Genomic DNA, 17,098 nt, shown 5'->3' with positions numbered 1-17,098 from the left:
TTACAGCTAGAATGACATAACAGGTATGTGGTATAGCATGAGTACATGGTACTTATGGTAAACGTTCTAAAAAAAGAAAGAAAATCAGATGGTCATAATGCAGCTAAACATAACTTTAATACAGCACAACTCGGAGATTGTGTTTTCTGGGTCTTTGAACTGCTATGAGCCAATTCAGTTGTGGGCTGATGAAATGAATGTGAAATTGACCTGTTTTTTAAAAGCTTGAATGATCTGGAAGGCTAAATGGACTGGGGGGAAATATGGTTTAAAACCTTTGAATAGTGATTTGGGAACCTTTCAGGAACCGGTTTCATGACACCAATTCACTTCCAACACTGTGGATAGTGACACATATTCAATGAAGCAAGTGCTTGGCTGCCAACTTTGAGCCGGCTCTCTTATTTTCTACTCAGCCTATCCAGACATTTACTTAATAACAAATAATTTTTTTAATCTCAACAAATGGAAAGGTGGGTTATAAAGTATAAACACCAGGGTACCTGAGTAAAAGGGACAGCAGGACACAGGGTACTAGGAACTTCAGAAGCCTAGGGATTTGGGTGGAGACACTGATTCAGGAACATTAAGACACCGCTTGAGGTGGAATTGCCATCATGCAGACCTAGGAAGTGTGATATCTAGGCAGTGAGACATCCTACTCAGTCACAATCACCGACTCCTCAGAACTGTTTTGGAATCAGAGGCGACTGTATGCAAAGACCCCACAAGGGATCAGTGTCCAGGCTGGGGTTGGAAGGGATCAATATATTAAAGACTCTTTCTTGTTTCTGCATCACTTTTATCCCTATCATTCTTCTCATGCAACCAAAACTCAGTCCCAGGGGGATGGCAACTACAGTAACCAGACTGTTCTGTCTGACTTCAACAGTAGGACACATAGACCATCTGTATAGACCCTTTGATTCTGTGCCCCTCACCCTCCCATAGACAAAACTGCAGCCAGCATCAGAGTCGAAACCTGCAGATTAAAAGTTTGTCAAAAGTCTAGAAAGAGCTGTCATTACCCTGAAAAACTACCCTGCAGAAGAGAAGACACAGAATCAAAAGCTACAAGTGAAAAAAAAAAGCTCCAGGTGAGTGTAATTCAGACAACCAACCAATGAAAACACTAGAGCTTCTCACAGTGGCTCACGCTGGTTTAGTGGTAGACAGGTCCAAGTCACATTGGCCTGAATCAGTGTCTCCACCCAAATCCCTAGGCTTCTGAAATTCCTAGTACCCTGTCTCCTGCAGTCCCTATTACCCAATAACCCTGCTGATTCTACTTTATAGCCACCTTCTCGTTCATTGAGACTTCTGATTCAGAGTGACTCTGTATGACGGAGTAGGAAACCACACCGGATTTCCAAGGCTGGGGATCTTTATGGGAGCAGCGACCTTCATTTTTGTCCTGGGGACTGATCTGGTGGTTTTCTAGCAACGAACTTGCAGTTAGCATCCAGATGCTTAAACCCCTGCACCAATAGGGTTTCTGTTTGAGTTTTAAAGTCATCCACTGCTATTACATCTATTCTGATATATAGTGATCAAGTGGACAGAGCACAACTGATCCCTACGGTTTTTAAGGAGTGCAAAGACTCACCTTTGTGAGGCCTATATATTCCTGAATCTGCTGGAGTTACATTTGGAGGTGAGGTCTGTGAAACTGTTTGAATTACAATAGTATGGAAGTAAAAGCAATTTCTCATGGAAATTGTGGTGACAAAGCTAGTGATCCCAGTAAACGTATCAATGCATGTCAAGTAAACTCCTCTGGCAATAATGAGGCTCGAGGTATTTGTGGTGTCAAGGAAGTAATATAGGTAAAGATATGAGTAAAGGGAGGTTCGCACAGCTACATGAGTGTGAAAGTGTGGGAACTTTAGAGAAACAAATCCACAAAAACTCGTTTCAGAAGAAATTTTTAATTGAATATTCAGTACGCAACAAGAAAACATACCTCCCCATAGTAGCCATAGCTCACAGTCCCAACATTTTACTATGTGCACCAACAATCCATAAATCTATCACCATGTCACAAAAGAGACAAAATGAAATCCATATAGTTCAGAATCCAAGTCAGTGTGGGGCATATCATCTCAAGACTGGTGGGGATCTCCACATTGTCTCTGGCAAAATAGTGCTGCATCATGCTGAGTCCACGTGGCTTCTTTTGCAAGATTACTTGAAGGGAAGTAAGCATTGGAAGCAAAACGTTGAGAGGTGACATCATCTTCACCCTGAACTGTTCTTTATGAAACATGGAACACTTTTCTGGGAGTAGCAGACCTCTTCTTTCTCCTGAGATAGGGGCTAATGGTTATGAACTTTTGACCATTTGGTTAGCAGCCCCATGTCACACCCTGTCCACCACCAGGCTTCGTGATGTGTGTTACAAATAGGGAAAGACAAGACTCGTAATCAAGCTGGCACCCACTCCTGACGATCCTCGGTCTGTCTTAGAACTCTGCTCCATAGGTTTCCCAGGGCTGATAGTTTGGAAGGATAACATCAGGCCTTTCTTCTAAGGCACTTCCGGGTGGATTTAAATTGCCTGCATTTTACTTAGCTGCAAAACCCCTTAACTTTAAATAACCTATAGGCGTGATGAGTTATTTAATTGACTAAATACAATTTGGATGATGTGGGGAGAACTATCTACCGCATTTTCCATAAAAGGAAACAGAAGCACACTAAGACACCGCTTGAGGTGGAATTACCATCCTGCAGACCTAGGAAGTTTGATATCTAGGCAGTGGGACATCCTACTCAGTCACAATCACCTACTACTCAGAACTGTTTTGGAGTCAGGGGAGACTGTATGTAAAGACCCAAGAAAGGATCAGTGATGAGGCTGGAGTCTGAAGGGATCAATATATTAAAGATACTTGCTTGTGTTTGCATCACTTTATCCCTATCATTCTTCTCATGCAACCAAAACTCGGTCCCAGGTGGATGGCAACTACAGTAACCAGACTGTTCTTTCTGACTTCTACAGTAGGACACATAGACCATCTGAATAGACCCTTTGATTCTAGGCCCCTCACCCTCCCATAGACAAAACTGAAGCCAGCAACAGACCCGAAACGTGCAGACTAAGAGTTTGTCAAAAGTCCAGAAAGAGCTGTCAATACCCTGAAAAACTAGCCTGCCAAAGACAAGACACAGAATCAAAAGCACAAGTGGGGGAAAAAAAGCTCCAGGTGAGTGTAATTCAAACAACCGAGACCAATGAAAACACTAGAGCTTCTCACAGTAGTTCACGCTGGTTAAGTGGTAGCCAGGTTCAAGTCACATTGGCCTGAATCAGTGTCTCCACCCAAATCCCTAGGCTTCTGAAATTCCTAGTACCCTGTGTCCTGCAGTCCCTATTACCCAATCACCCTGCTGATTCTACTTTATAGCCACCTTCTCGTTCGTTGAGACTTCTGATTCAGAGTGACTCTGAATCCCACCGGGATTTCCAAAGTTGCATATCATTAGGGGAGCAGCCAGCTTCATCTTTGTCCTGGGGAGTTGTCTGGTGGTTTTCTAGCACCAAACTTGCAGTTAGCATCCAGATGTTAAACCCCTGCACCAATAGTGTTTCTGTTTGAGTTTTACAGTCCTTCACTGCTATTAAATCTATTCTGATATATAGTGATCAAGTGGACATGGCAGAACTGATCCCTATGGTTTGTGAGGAGTGGAAAGCCTCATGTTGGTCCTAGTGGATTCAAACTGCGATCAAGTGGACAGAGCCGAACTGATCCCTACAGTTTGTGAGGAGTGGAAACCCTCACCTTGGTCCTAGTGGTTTCAAACTCCTGACCATGCAGTTAGCAGCACAACACACTATACACCCTGTGCTCCTCAGTGTGAGGGCCCAACTAAAAAATCACTGCAATTGATTCAGTTCTGAGGTTAGTATCCCTATGGGTCACAGTAGAGCTGGGTCCGTGGGTTCCTGAGATTGCAGAACTTTGTGGAAATAGAAAGCCTCCTCTTTCTCCAGAGAAGCATCTGGTGGTCCAAACTGTTGACCTCACAGTTTGCAGCCCATCGTGTTATCCACTTACACAAGTGAGCTGTGTGAGGACTCAAAACCAAACCAACTCACTGCCATAGAGTCCATGTTGACTCCTAGTGACCCTCTTGGATAGAGTAGAACTGCACCTGTGGGGTGCTGAGGCTTTAAATCTATGAGTATAGACATCCTCAACTATCTCCCATGTGAGGAGTTGTGGAGGAAAAATATTACCTAAGGGGGTTAATGGATGGGTGACTTGAGTCTGTCCCCTGAGTAGCAAGCCTACTGGCCATCGAGGCAATGCTCATAAAATTCTTTCCTAGGTGGCAGCAGCAGCAGCAACCCGGTTGGTGGAGACCATCTATGTACTCTAGAGCGTGCATACAGTCACAGAATTAATAGCTGGAAATGGAAACCTTGAGTTACATTCCTTTCCCTTGGGTTCAATCCACATGGGAATAGTGAAACATGCTGCAGGAGTGAGCAAAGAACTATAGGTAAGGTGAGAGCTAGCTACCTGGCCACTGGTCACGTCTCCAGGAAGACAATGGTGTTGCTTTAAGCCTAGCAGTTACCTGAATGTTGACCCAAACATCTGAGTAAGGTGGATCCCGGTATGATGTAGTCTTGCTGCCTAACCCAGATGGAAGTGCATCTCTAAAACACTCACTGCCATCGAGTTGAGGGTGACTTATAGTGCCACCATGGGACAGGGTAGAACTGCCCTTGTGTATGTTTTGGTGGCTGGAACACTTTTCTGGGAGTAGCAGACCTCTTTCTCCTGAGATAGGGGCCAATGGTTATATATTGTTGACCAAATTGTTAGCAGCCACATTTTACACTCATTCCACCACCAGGCCTCCTGAATTGCTTTAAAATAGGGGGGGGGGAGTGGCAATCTAGATGCTCCCATTCCTGGCGACCCCCTGTCTGTCCTAGAACTCTGCTCCATTGGTTTCCCAGGGCTGAGAGTTTGGAAGTATAACACCAGAGCTTTCTTCTGAGGAACATCTGGCTGGATTTAAATACCCAGCCTTTTGATTAGTAGGCAAGACCCTTAACCTTAAATAAACCATAGGTGTGATTAGTTATTTAATTGACTAACCACAATGTGAATGATGTGGGGAGAATTATCAACCCCCATCTCCAAACAAGGAAACTGAGGTACACTAAGACACCTCTTGAGGTAGAAGAGCGCTCATGCAGAGCTAATAAGTGTGACATCTAGAGAGTGAGCCCTCCTACTCAGTCACAATCACCAACTCCTCAGAACTGTTTTGGAGTCAGGAGAGACTGTATGTAAAGACCCCACAAAGGATCAATGTTCAGGCAGGATTCTGGAGGGATCAATGTATTAAAGATACTTGCTTGTGTTTGCATCACTTTTATCCCTATCATTCTTCTCATGCAACCAAAACTCAGTCGCAAATAGGATGGCATAATATTGAATAGACCGTTCTGTCTGACATGTCCAGTAGGACACGTAGAACATCTGAAAAGGCTCTTTGATTCTGTTGCCCTCTCCCTCCCATAGACAAAACTGCAGCCAGCTCCAGATCCCAAATCTGCAAACTAAGAGTTTGTCACAAGTCTAGAAAGTGCTGTCAATACCCTGTAAAACGAGCATGCAGAAGAGAAGACATAGAATCAATAGCTTCAGGTGAGGGGAAAAAAAGCTCCAGGTGAGTGTAATTCAGACAACTGAGACCAACGAAATCACTAGAGCTTCTCACAGTGTAAAATTGCTTTTACTTTCATACTATTGTAATTCAAACAGTTTCACATATCTCACCTCCAAAGTTAACTGCAGCAGATTCAAGAATATAAAGGAAGAGGCAATTATTCGGGTGTTTAACTTCCCTCTAGTAAATGTAGCCTCAATCAGTTTTACTACTCTCAGCTCATCTCTTAGATTTTCCACTTTTTGGATGTGAAGGAAATCATAAAATCCCGCATTTCACAAGCTGCCTTCTGTGTTGCCTCACCCAGATTTAGGTTTTTTCATTTCTAGAGTGCCCCAACATGGGTTTTCCTTTGGTCAAAGAGCATTATAATTTCCCATCATCAGTTGTTTATGGGAAAATTATATCCTGCAGGTTCCACTTTACATTAATTACATTAAACAATGGAGCTTTATGTATCTTCCTGTTTTCACAACAGGGTATGTTCACTGATATTGTTAACTTATCATGCCAATGGCCAAGATGCACAGGTGGTGTTAATTGAAGGGCGGAATGATTCATGCATTGGTCACTTTAGCTTTGCAGGTTCTCGAGTATGTTGACTTTTGAAACTCAGTAAAGTGAGATGATGCCTTAGCCAGTTAAATGCTACTGCTTCCAAGGCTCACGTACACCAAGACATATCTGAGCAGAAGCCACATTACCTATGTGAAACAGCTTTGGGTGCTCCACAGGTGTATGCAGATGCCCACCAAATATGAGATTATTTCCCTTTCTCTGACTTGGCTTTTACTAGCAGTCAGCCTCATTCCATCTCTTTAGTAGATGGTTGAATACTGTGTGGATTCTGGGGGGGCCTATGGGATAATGATGGGCTTATGAGATTAAAAAGATCTTGTAGGGAAGTTTTCTTGATGTGCATTTAATATTTAATTACAACTCTCTTTTATACACGTGTGTCTGTGGATTTAAACATCTAAAGTGCACAGATTAACACATTCCCATAGCGGAGTGAACCTCCCTTCCATCATGTCTATAGGTATTTCTAATTCCTATGGGCAGCTGGACAGTAATTCATCTGGGGAACGTCTGATAAACCAAGACAATGGTGCTTTCCAATCTTTCTATGATGAAGGGCCAGGCCATTGGTTAATTTTATAAAAGGTTGTTAAGTCATCCTAGTGATGTCAGATCTGGAATCATAGAGGCTTCCTCTTCTTAGGTTGGTCTTGTTAGTAGGTGCTATCCAGTTGGTCTGCTTCAAAGCAACCCCCATGTACAGGACAAGGAAGTGCTTCCCAGTCCTGGGCCACCATCACATTGTTCTGATGTTTGAACCCATCGTTGCAGCCCGTGTGGCCTTCCATCGTGCAAATGGCCTGCCTCTTTGTCACTGGCCCTCCCGTTTAATCTGATCAGTTGGGTTCATCATCTGGCCCTCTCTCTGACAAGGTTCTGCCTTGGTTTAATAGTCCTCCACTACCTCACAGTGTTTCCATGATGAGCATAAGGTTTTCAGTGGTGAATTCCGTCGTGCTCATTGTAACTTAGTGTGGCTTTGCCCTTTGGATGACATTGCTGGCATTGGAAATACCAGTGACCTGGACTCTGGCCTTCCTTTGTGTACCTAGCTGAAAATGGACAGATAGTAAACATGTCACTGTTCATCACCTGTCCATGTACTACCCTTGGAGCAGCACTGCTGTAGATCATAAATCATGAGTAGTCCTGCACAAGGAGATGGATCCCTTGTGGCTGAGTGGTTACAAACACCGGCTGCTCCAGGGGAGAAAAGGTGGCTTTATATTCCAGTAAAAATTTAACAACCTCAGAAAGCCTGTTGGGCAGTTCTGTCCACCTGCAGCCGCCATCACTGCATGTGTTTGTTAAGATGGAGGAGGACGTTGTGGATTGTTCTGGGACATATGGGATAATTTTGGACTTGTAGACTTAGGGTGCACTGGGATGGGATGTTTTCTCCATGTGCATTTATCTTTTATCTAAAGCTCTCCTCTATAAATTTGAGTTTCTGTTCATTTATTTCTCTGATGTACTCACACTAACACAACAAATAGAAGAAAAACCAGGACACAAGTTAGCACCCTTTTCACTTTGGGAAAGACCCTCAGTACAGAAAAGCTATTTTCCTTCATGTCATCTCGGGGTGGCACAAACAGTTAAAAAGCTCAATTCATAACTAAAATGATCTTCTGAACCCATATGGTGGTGCCTCAGAAGACAGACCTGGTGGTCTGCTTTTGAAACCTCACACAGCCTTGAAGCCCCTATCTAACACGGTTCAGTTTGTTTCTGCACACATGGTACTTCCATGACTTGGAATCTACACCACAGTAACTGTTTGAATGAAAGGTACTCAGTCCCTGAGTTCTGACCCGCCCCATTCTGAAGAGTCTGTCATGAGTGAGTTCTGACCGAAGTCAAATACCTCATGATTCTTGATTTTTATTTTCGTCTTTACACATCTGACCATTATTAGTCTGTGGGGGTTGAAAACATTGGATATAAACTTACAGCTGAAATGATATCAGAGATATGTGGTATAGCATGAGTGCATGGCATTTATTGTAAACTCTCTAAAAAAAAGAAAGAACAGAAAATAGCCACAATGCAGCTCACAATAACAATGCAGCTCACAATAACTTGAATCAGAGATTGTGCTTTCTGGGTCTTTGAGCTGATATGAGCCAATTCAGTAGTGGGTTCATGAAAAGAATGTGAAAATGACCTGTTTTTTAAAAGCTTTAATGATATGGAAGGCTAAATGGAATGGTGGATAATTTGATTTAAATCCTTGGAATAGAGGGTTGGGAACCTTTCAGGAACCTATTTCATGACACCAATTTACTTGCAACACTGTGGATAGTGACACACATTCAATGAAGCAAGTGCCTGGCTGCCATCTTTGAGGCGACTCTATTATTTTCTACTCAGCCTATCCAGACATTTACTTGCAAACTGGCATTATTTTCTTAGCCAAATAAGTTTCTAATGGCTTTTTATTAGTTTCCATAATCCACATTATATAATAACAAATAATTTTTTTAATCTCAACGAACATAAAGGTGGCTATAAAGTAGAATCAGCAGGGTTAATGGGTAAAAGGGACTGCAGGACACAGGGTACTAGGAACTTCAGAAGCCTATGGACTTGGATGGAGACACTGATTCAGGCCAATGTGACTTCAACCTGGCCAGACTAAAACCACTGTGAACCACTGTGAGAAGCTCCATTGTTTTCACTTGTCTCGGTTGTCTAAATTACACTCACCTGGAGCTTTTTCTTTCCACCTGTAGCATTTGATTCTATGTCTTCTCTTCTGCAGGGTAGCCCAGGGCTACATGAGGGCTCCTCCACCTCAAGCGGTTTCTTAGTTTGCCTATATTTCCTTGTCTGGAAAATGTGGTTGATAGTTCAGGAACCTCTTTCATGACACCAATTTACTTGCAATACTGTGGATAGTGACACACATTCAATGAAGAAGATCAGTTCTGCTCTGTCCACTTGATCGCAGTTTGAAACCAAGAGGACCAAGGTGAGGCTTTCCACTCCTCCCAAGCCGTAGGGATCAGTTCAGCTGTGTCCACTTGATCACAGTTTGAAACCAACAGGACCAAAGTGAGGCTATCCACTCCTCACAAACTGTAGGGATCGCTTCTCCTCTGTACACTTGATCACTATATATCATAATAGATTTAATAGCAGTAAATTACTTTAAAATTCAAACAGAAACCCTATTGGTGCAGGGGTTTAAGCATATGGATGCTAAATACAAGTCTGGTGTTAGAAACTCACCAGACCACTCCCCAGGACAAAGATGAAGCTGGCTGCTCCCATACAGATCCGCAGCCTTGGAAAGCCCGGTGGGTTTTCCTACTCTATCATACAGAGTCACTCTAAATGAGAAGTCTAAACGAATGAGAAGGTGGGTATAAAGTAGAATCAGCAGGGTTATTGGGTAATAGGGACTGCAGGACACAGGGTACTAGGAATTTCAGAAGCCTAGGGATTTGTGTGGAGACACTGATTCAGGCCAATGTGACTTGAACCTGGCTACGACTGAACCAGCTTAAACCACTCTGAGAAGCTGTAATGTTTTCATTGGTCTCAGTTCTCTGACTTACACTCACTTGGAGCTTTTTTTTCTTCATTGTAGCTTTTGATTCTCTGTCTTCTCTTCTCCAGGCTAGTTTTTTGGGGCATTGACAGATCTCTCTCGATTTTTGACAAACTCTTAGTCTGCAGGTTTCAGGTCTGGTGCTGGCTGCAATTGTGTCTATCAGAGGGAGAGGGTCACCGAATCAAAGGGTGTATTCAGATTGTCGATGTGTCCTCCTGGGGAACTCAGAAAGAAAAGTCTGGTCACTGTAGTTGTCATCCCCCCTGGAACTGAGTTTTGGTTGCAGGAATAAGAATGATAGGGATAAATGTGATACAAACACAAGCAAGTATCTTTAATATATTGATCCCTTCAGACTAAAGCCTGGACACTGATCTTTCTGGGGTCTTTACATACAGTCTTCCCTGATTCCAAAACAGTTCTGAGGAGTCGATGATTGTGACTGAGTAGGACGGCTCACTGCCTACATATCAATCTTCCTAGGTATGCATGGGGGCTCTTCCAACTCAAGCGGTGTCTTAGTGTGCCTCCGTTTATTTGTCTGGAAAATAGGGTTGAGAGTTCTCCCCACATTATCCACTTTGTTATTAGTCAATTAAATATCTAATCATGCCTATAGGTTATTTAAAGTTAAGGGGCTTAGCTGCTAAGCCAAAGGCTGGCTGTTAGAATCCACCCTGAGGTGTCTTAGAAGAAATGCCTGATGTTATACTTCCAAACTCTCAGCTCGGGGAAAACTATGGAGCAGAGTTCTATGACAGACAGGGAGTCACCAGGAGTGGCTGTCAGCTTGATTGCCACTCTTGTTTTTCCCTATGTGGAAGGAGTGTAACATGGGGCTGCTAACCAAATGGTAAAAATTTCATAACCATTAGCCCCAATCTCAAGAGAAAGAAGAGGTCTGCTACACCCATAAAAGTATTTCAGCCAACAAAACATACATAGGGGCAATTCTACCCTGTCCCACAGTGTCACTATAAGTCACCCTCAACTCGATGGCAGTGAGAATTTTAGAGAAGCACTTCCATCTGTGTTAGGCAGCAAGACTACATGCAACCTGGATCCACCTTATCAGATGTTTGGGTCAACATTCAGGTAACTGCTAGGCCTGAACCAACAGCATTGTCTTCCTGGAGACGTGACCAGGGGCTAGGTAGCTAGTTCTCACCTCAACTATATCATCCTGCAGCATGATTCACTATTCACTATTCCCCTGTAGATTGAACCCAAGGGGAAAGGAATGTAACTCAAGCTTTCCATTTTCAGCTGTTAATTCTGTGACACTGCAGGCTCTAGGCTACATAGATGGTCTCCAATAACCAGGTTGCTTCTGCTGCTGCTGCTACTGCTGCCACTTAGGAAAGAGTTTTATGAGCATTGCCTCGATGGCCAATAGGGCTTGCTCCTCAGGGGACAGAGTCTAGTCACCCTTCCATTAACCTCCTTAGGTAATATTTTTCCTCCACAAGTCCTCACCTGGGAGATGGTTGAGGGTGTCTACACTCATGGAGTTACACCCCCAGCACCCAACAGGAGCAGTTCTACTCTATAGAAGAGGGTCACTAGGAGTCAATATAGACACCAAGGTAGTGAGTTTGGTTTGGTTTGGAGTCCTCACACAGCACACTTGTGTAAGTGAATAGCACGACGGGCTGCTAACTGTAAGGTCAACAGTTCTAACCACCAGATGCTTCTCTGGAGAACGGGGAGACTTTCTATTTCCACAAAGATCTGCAATCTCAGAAACCCACAGAGACAGCTCTACTGTGACCCATAGGGACACTAACATCAGAGCTGAATTGATAGCAGTGATTTTTAGATGGGACCTCACACTGAGGAGCACAGAGGGTAGAGGGAGTTGTGCCTGCTAACTGCACGGTCAAGAGTTTGAAACCACCAGGACCAAGGTGAGGTTTTCCACTAAACCCAAACCGTAGGGATCAGTTCGGCTCTGTCCACTTGATGGCAGTTTGAAACCACAAGGTGAGGCTTACCACTCCTCACAAACCATAGGGATCAGTTCTGTTCTGCCCACTTGATCACAGTTTGAAACCACCAGGACAAGGGTGAGGTTTTCCACCCCTCACAATCAGTAGGGATCAGTTCTGCTCTGTCCACTTGATCGCACTTTGAAACCTCAAGGTGAGGCTTACCACTCCTCACAAACTTTAGGGAACAGTTCTGTTCTGCCCACTTGATCACAGTTTGAAACCACGAGGACCAAGGTGAGGTTTTCCACTCCTCAGAACACATAAGTCTTTGCTCAATCCTGCACCATGATTCTCTATTCCCATGTGGAATGGAAGTCAAGTAAAAGGAATAAAACACAAGCTTTCCTTTCTCGACTGTTAATTCTCTGACACTATGCAGGCTCTAAATTACATAGAAGATCTCCACCAACCAGGTTGCTGCTGCTGATGCTGTCACCTGGGAAAAAATTTTATGAGCATTGACTCGATGGCAAGAAGGGCTTGCTCCTCAGAGGACAGACTCTAGTCACCCTTCCATTAACCCCCTTAGGTAATATTTTTCCTCCACAAGTCCTCACCTGGGAGATGGTTGAGGATGACTACACTCATGGAGTTACAGCCTCAGCACCCGACAGGGCAGTTCTACTCCATCGAAGAGGGTCACTAGGAGTCGACAGGGACTTGATGGTAGTTAGTTGGGTTAGGTTTTGAGTCCTCACACAGCACACTTGTGTAAGTGGATAACACGACGGACTGCTAAGTGTAAGGTCAACAGTTCAAACCACCAGATGCTTCTCTGGAGAAAGAGGAGGCTTTCGTTTTCCACAAAGATCTGAAATCTCAGAAATGCACAGAGACAGCTCTACTGTGACCCATAGGGACACTAACATCAGAACTGAATCGATAGCAGTGATTTTTTTGTTGGGACCTCACACTGAGGAGCACAGGGGTAAAGTGTATTGGGCCTGCTAACTGCATGGTCAAGATTTTGAAACTACCAAGACCAATGTGAGGTTTTCCACTCTTCACAAACCTTAGAGATCAGTTCTGCTCTGTTCACTTGATGCCTATATATCAGAATATATTTAATAGCAGTGAATGACTGTAATCCACAAACAGAAACCCTATTGGAGCAGGGATTTAAGCATCTGGATGGTAACTGCAAGTTTGGTGCTAGAAACCCACCAGACCCCTCCCCAGGATAAAGATTAAGCTGACTGCTCCCATAAAGAACCGCACACTTGGAAATACTGGTGGCTTTTCCTACTCTGTTCTGCAGAGTCACACTGAATCAGAAGTCTCAATGAACGAGAAGGTGGCTATAAAGTAGAATCAGCAAGGTTATTGGATAATAGCGACTGCAGGACACAGGGTACTAGGAATTTCAGAAGCCTAGGGATTTGAGTGGAGACACTGATTCAGGTCAATGTTACTTGAACCTGGCGACAACTAAACCAGCGTGAACCACTGTGAAAAGCTCTTGTGTTTTCATTGTTCTTGGTTGTCTGAATTACACTCACCTGGAGCTTTTATTTTTTTGTTTTACACCTGTAGCTTTTGATTCTGTCTTCTCTTCTGCAGGCTAGTTTTTCAGGTTATTGACATCTCTTTCTATACTTGTGACAATCTGTTAGTCTGCAGGTTTGGAGTCTGGTGCTGGCTGCAGTTGTGTCTATGGGAGGGATAGGGCCACAGAATCAAAGGGTCTGTTCATAGGGTCTATGTGTCCTACTGCTGAAGTCAGACTGAACAGTCTGGTCACTGTATTTGCCATCCACCCTGGGACTGAGTTTTGGTTGCAGGAGAAGAATGATAGGGAGAAATATGATACAAACACAAGCAAGTATTTTCAATATATTGATCCCTTCAGAATCCATCCTGTACACTCATCCTTTTTTAGAGTCTTTACATACAGTCGCCCTGACTCCAAAACAGTTCTTAGGAATCGGTTATTGTGACTGAGTAGGATGGCTCACTGCCTAGATATCAAACGTCCTACGTCTGCATGAGGGCTCTTCCACCTCAAGCGGTGTCTTCGTGTGCCTCTGTTTCCTTGTCTGGAAAAGGGGGTTGATAGTTCTCCCCACATCATACACTTTGTGGTTAGTCAATTAAATTACTAATCATGAATATTGGTTATTTAAAATTAAGGGGCTTTACTGCTAATCAAAATGCTGGCTATTTGAATCCACCTGGAGGTGCCTTAAAAGAAAGGCCTGGTGTTATACTTCCAAACTATCAGCCCTAGGAAATCTATGGAGCAGAGTTCTATGATAGACAGAGGGTCGCCAGGAGATAGTGTCAGTTTGATTGCCACTCTTCTTTTTTCCCTATTTGTGTCACACATCATGAGGCCTGGTGGTGGATTGAGTGTAACATGGGCCTGCTAATCATATGGTCAAAAGTTCATAACCATTAGCTCCCTTCTCAGGAGAAAGAAGAGGTCTGGTACACACAGAAAAGTGTTCCAGCCACCAAAATATACACAGGGGCAGTACTACCCTGTCCCACTGTGTCACTAAAAGTCACCCACAACTCGATGGCAGTGAGTGTTTTAGAGATGCACTTCCATGTGTGTTAGGCAGCAAGAATACATACATCCTGAATCCAGCCTGCTCAGATGTCAGGGTCAACATTTAGGCAACGAATAGGCTTGAACCCACACCATTGTCTTCCTGGAGATGTGACCACTGGCCATGTAGCTAGCCCTCACCTCATACATAGGTCTTTGCTCCCTCCTGCAGCATGATTCACTATTCCATGAGGATGGAAACAAAGGAAAAGGAATGTAACTTGAGCTTTCAATTTTCAGCTGTTAATTCTGTGGCACTCTTCTGGCTCTAGACTACATAGATGAACACCACCAACCAGCATGTTGCTCCTGCTGCTGCTGTTGCTGCCACCAAGGAAAAAAATTTTTGAGCATTGCCTCGATAGCCAGTAGGGCTTGCTCCTCAGAGGACAGACTCTAGTCACCCTTCCATTAACCCCCTTAGGTAATATTTTTCCTCCACATGTCCTCACCTGGGAGATGGTTGAGGATGTCTAAACTCACAGAAGTAAAGCCTCAGCACCCCACAGGAGCAGTTCTACTCTATCCTGGAGGGTCACTAGGAGCCAACATGGACTCGATGGTAGTGTGTTGGGTTTGGTTTTGAGTCCTCACACAGCACACTTGTGTAAGTGGATAACACGACGGGCTACTAACTGTAAAGTCAACAGTTCGGACCACCAGATGCTTCTCTGGAGAAAGAGGAGGCTTTCTATTTCCACAAAGTTCTGCAATCTATGGAACCACAGACACAGCTCTACTGTGACCAATAGGGACACTAACCTCAGAACTGAATCAATAGCAGTGATTTTGTAGTTGGGCCTCCACACTGAGGAGCACAGGGGCTATAGTGTGTTGTGCCTGCTAACTGCATAGTCAGTAGTTTGAAACCAGCAGGACCAAGGTGAGACTTTTGACTCCTCACAAAACATAGGGGTCACTTCTGCTCTGTCCACTTGATCTCTGTTTGAAACCAACAACCAAGGTGAGGCTGTCCACTCATCACAAACCTTAGGGATCCGTTCTGCCCTGTCCACTTGATCACTATATATTTGAATAGATGTAATAGCAGTGGATAACTTTAAAACTCAAACAGAAACCCTATTGGTCCAGGGGTCTAAGCATCTGGATGCTAACTGCAAGTTTGGTGCTATAAACCCAACAGTCCACTCCCCAGGACAAAGATGAAGCTGGCTGCTCCAATAAAGATCCACAGCCTTGGAAATCCTGGTGGGTTTTCCTACTCTGTCCTGCAGAGTCACTATGAATCAGAAGTCTCAACGAACGAGAAGGTGGCTATAAAGTAGAATCAACAGGGATATTGGGTAATAGGGACTGCAGGACACAGGGTACTAGGAATTCAGAAGCCTAGGGATTTGGGTGGAGACACTGAATTAGGCCAATGTGACTTGAACCTGGCTACAACTAAAGCAGCGTGAACCACTGAGAGGAGCTCTAGTGTTTTCATTGGTCTCAGTTGTCTGAATTAAACTAACCTGGAGTTTTTTTTTTAACTGTAGGTTTGATTCTATGTCTTCTCTTCTGCAGGCTAGTTTTTCAGGGTATTGACAGCTATTTCTAGACTTGTGACAATCTATTAGTCTGTAGGTTTGGAGTCTGGTGCTGTCTGCAGTTGTGTCTACGGGAGGGAAAGGGCCACAGAATCAAAGGGTCTATTCATAGGGTCTATGTGTCCTACAGGAGAAGTCAGAAAGAACAATCTGATCACTGTAGTTGCCATCCCCCCTGGGATTGAGTTTTGGTTGCAGGAGAAAAATGATAAGGACAAATGTGATACAAACACAAGCAAGTGTCTTTAATATACTGATCCCTTCAGACTCCAGTCTGGACACTTATCCTTTCTGGGTCTTTATATACAGTCTCCCCTGATTCCAAAACAGTTCTGAGGAGTCGATGATTGTGACTGAGTAGGAGGGCTCACTGCCTAGATATCAAACTTCATAGGTATGCATGAGGGCTCTTCCAACTCAAGCGGTGTCTTAGTGTTCCTCCATTTCCCTGTCTGGAAAATGGGGTTGATAGTTCTCCCCACATCATCCGCTTTGTGGTTAGTCAATTAAATAACTAATCATGTCTGTAGTATATTTAAAATTAAGGGGCTTGGGTGCTAAGCAAAAGGCTGACTATTTGAATCCACCCACAAGTGCCTTAGAAGAAAGGCGAGTTGTTATACTTCCAAATTCTCAGGCTGGTAACCTATGGAGCAGAGTTCTATGACAGACAGGAGTCGCCAAGAGTGGGTGTCAGCTTGATTGCCACTCTTGTTTTCCCTATCGGTAACACACATCAAGAGATCTGGCAGTGGAATGGGTTTAACATGGGGCTGCTAACCATATGTTCAAAAGTTAATAACCATTAGCCCCTCTCTCAGGAGAAAGAAGAGGTCTACTACTCCCAGAAAAGTGTTCCAGCCACCAAAACATACACAAGGGCAGTTCTACCCTGTCACCCGGTGTCACTATAAGTCACCCTCCACTCGATGGCAGTGAATGTTTTAGAGATGCACTTCCATCTGTGTTAGGCAGCAAGACTACATGCAACCTGGATCCACCCTGCTCTGATGTCTTGGTCAACAATCAGGCAACTTCTAAGCTTGAACCCACACCATCGTCTTCCTGGAGACGTGACCAGTGGCCAGATAGCTAGCCCTCACCTCACACATAGGTCGTTGCTCACTTCTGCAGCATGATTCACTATTCCCATGTGGATGGAAGCCAAGGGAAA

This window comes from Tenrec ecaudatus, chromosome 2 (assembly GCF_050624435.1).
Source record: "Tenrec ecaudatus isolate mTenEca1 chromosome 2, mTenEca1.hap1, whole genome shotgun sequence".
NCBI lineage: Eukaryota > Metazoa > Chordata > Mammalia > Afrosoricida > Tenrecidae > Tenrec > Tenrec ecaudatus.
The sequence above is the reverse complement of the archived record's forward strand: the minus strand, read 5'-3'. Positions refer to the sequence as shown.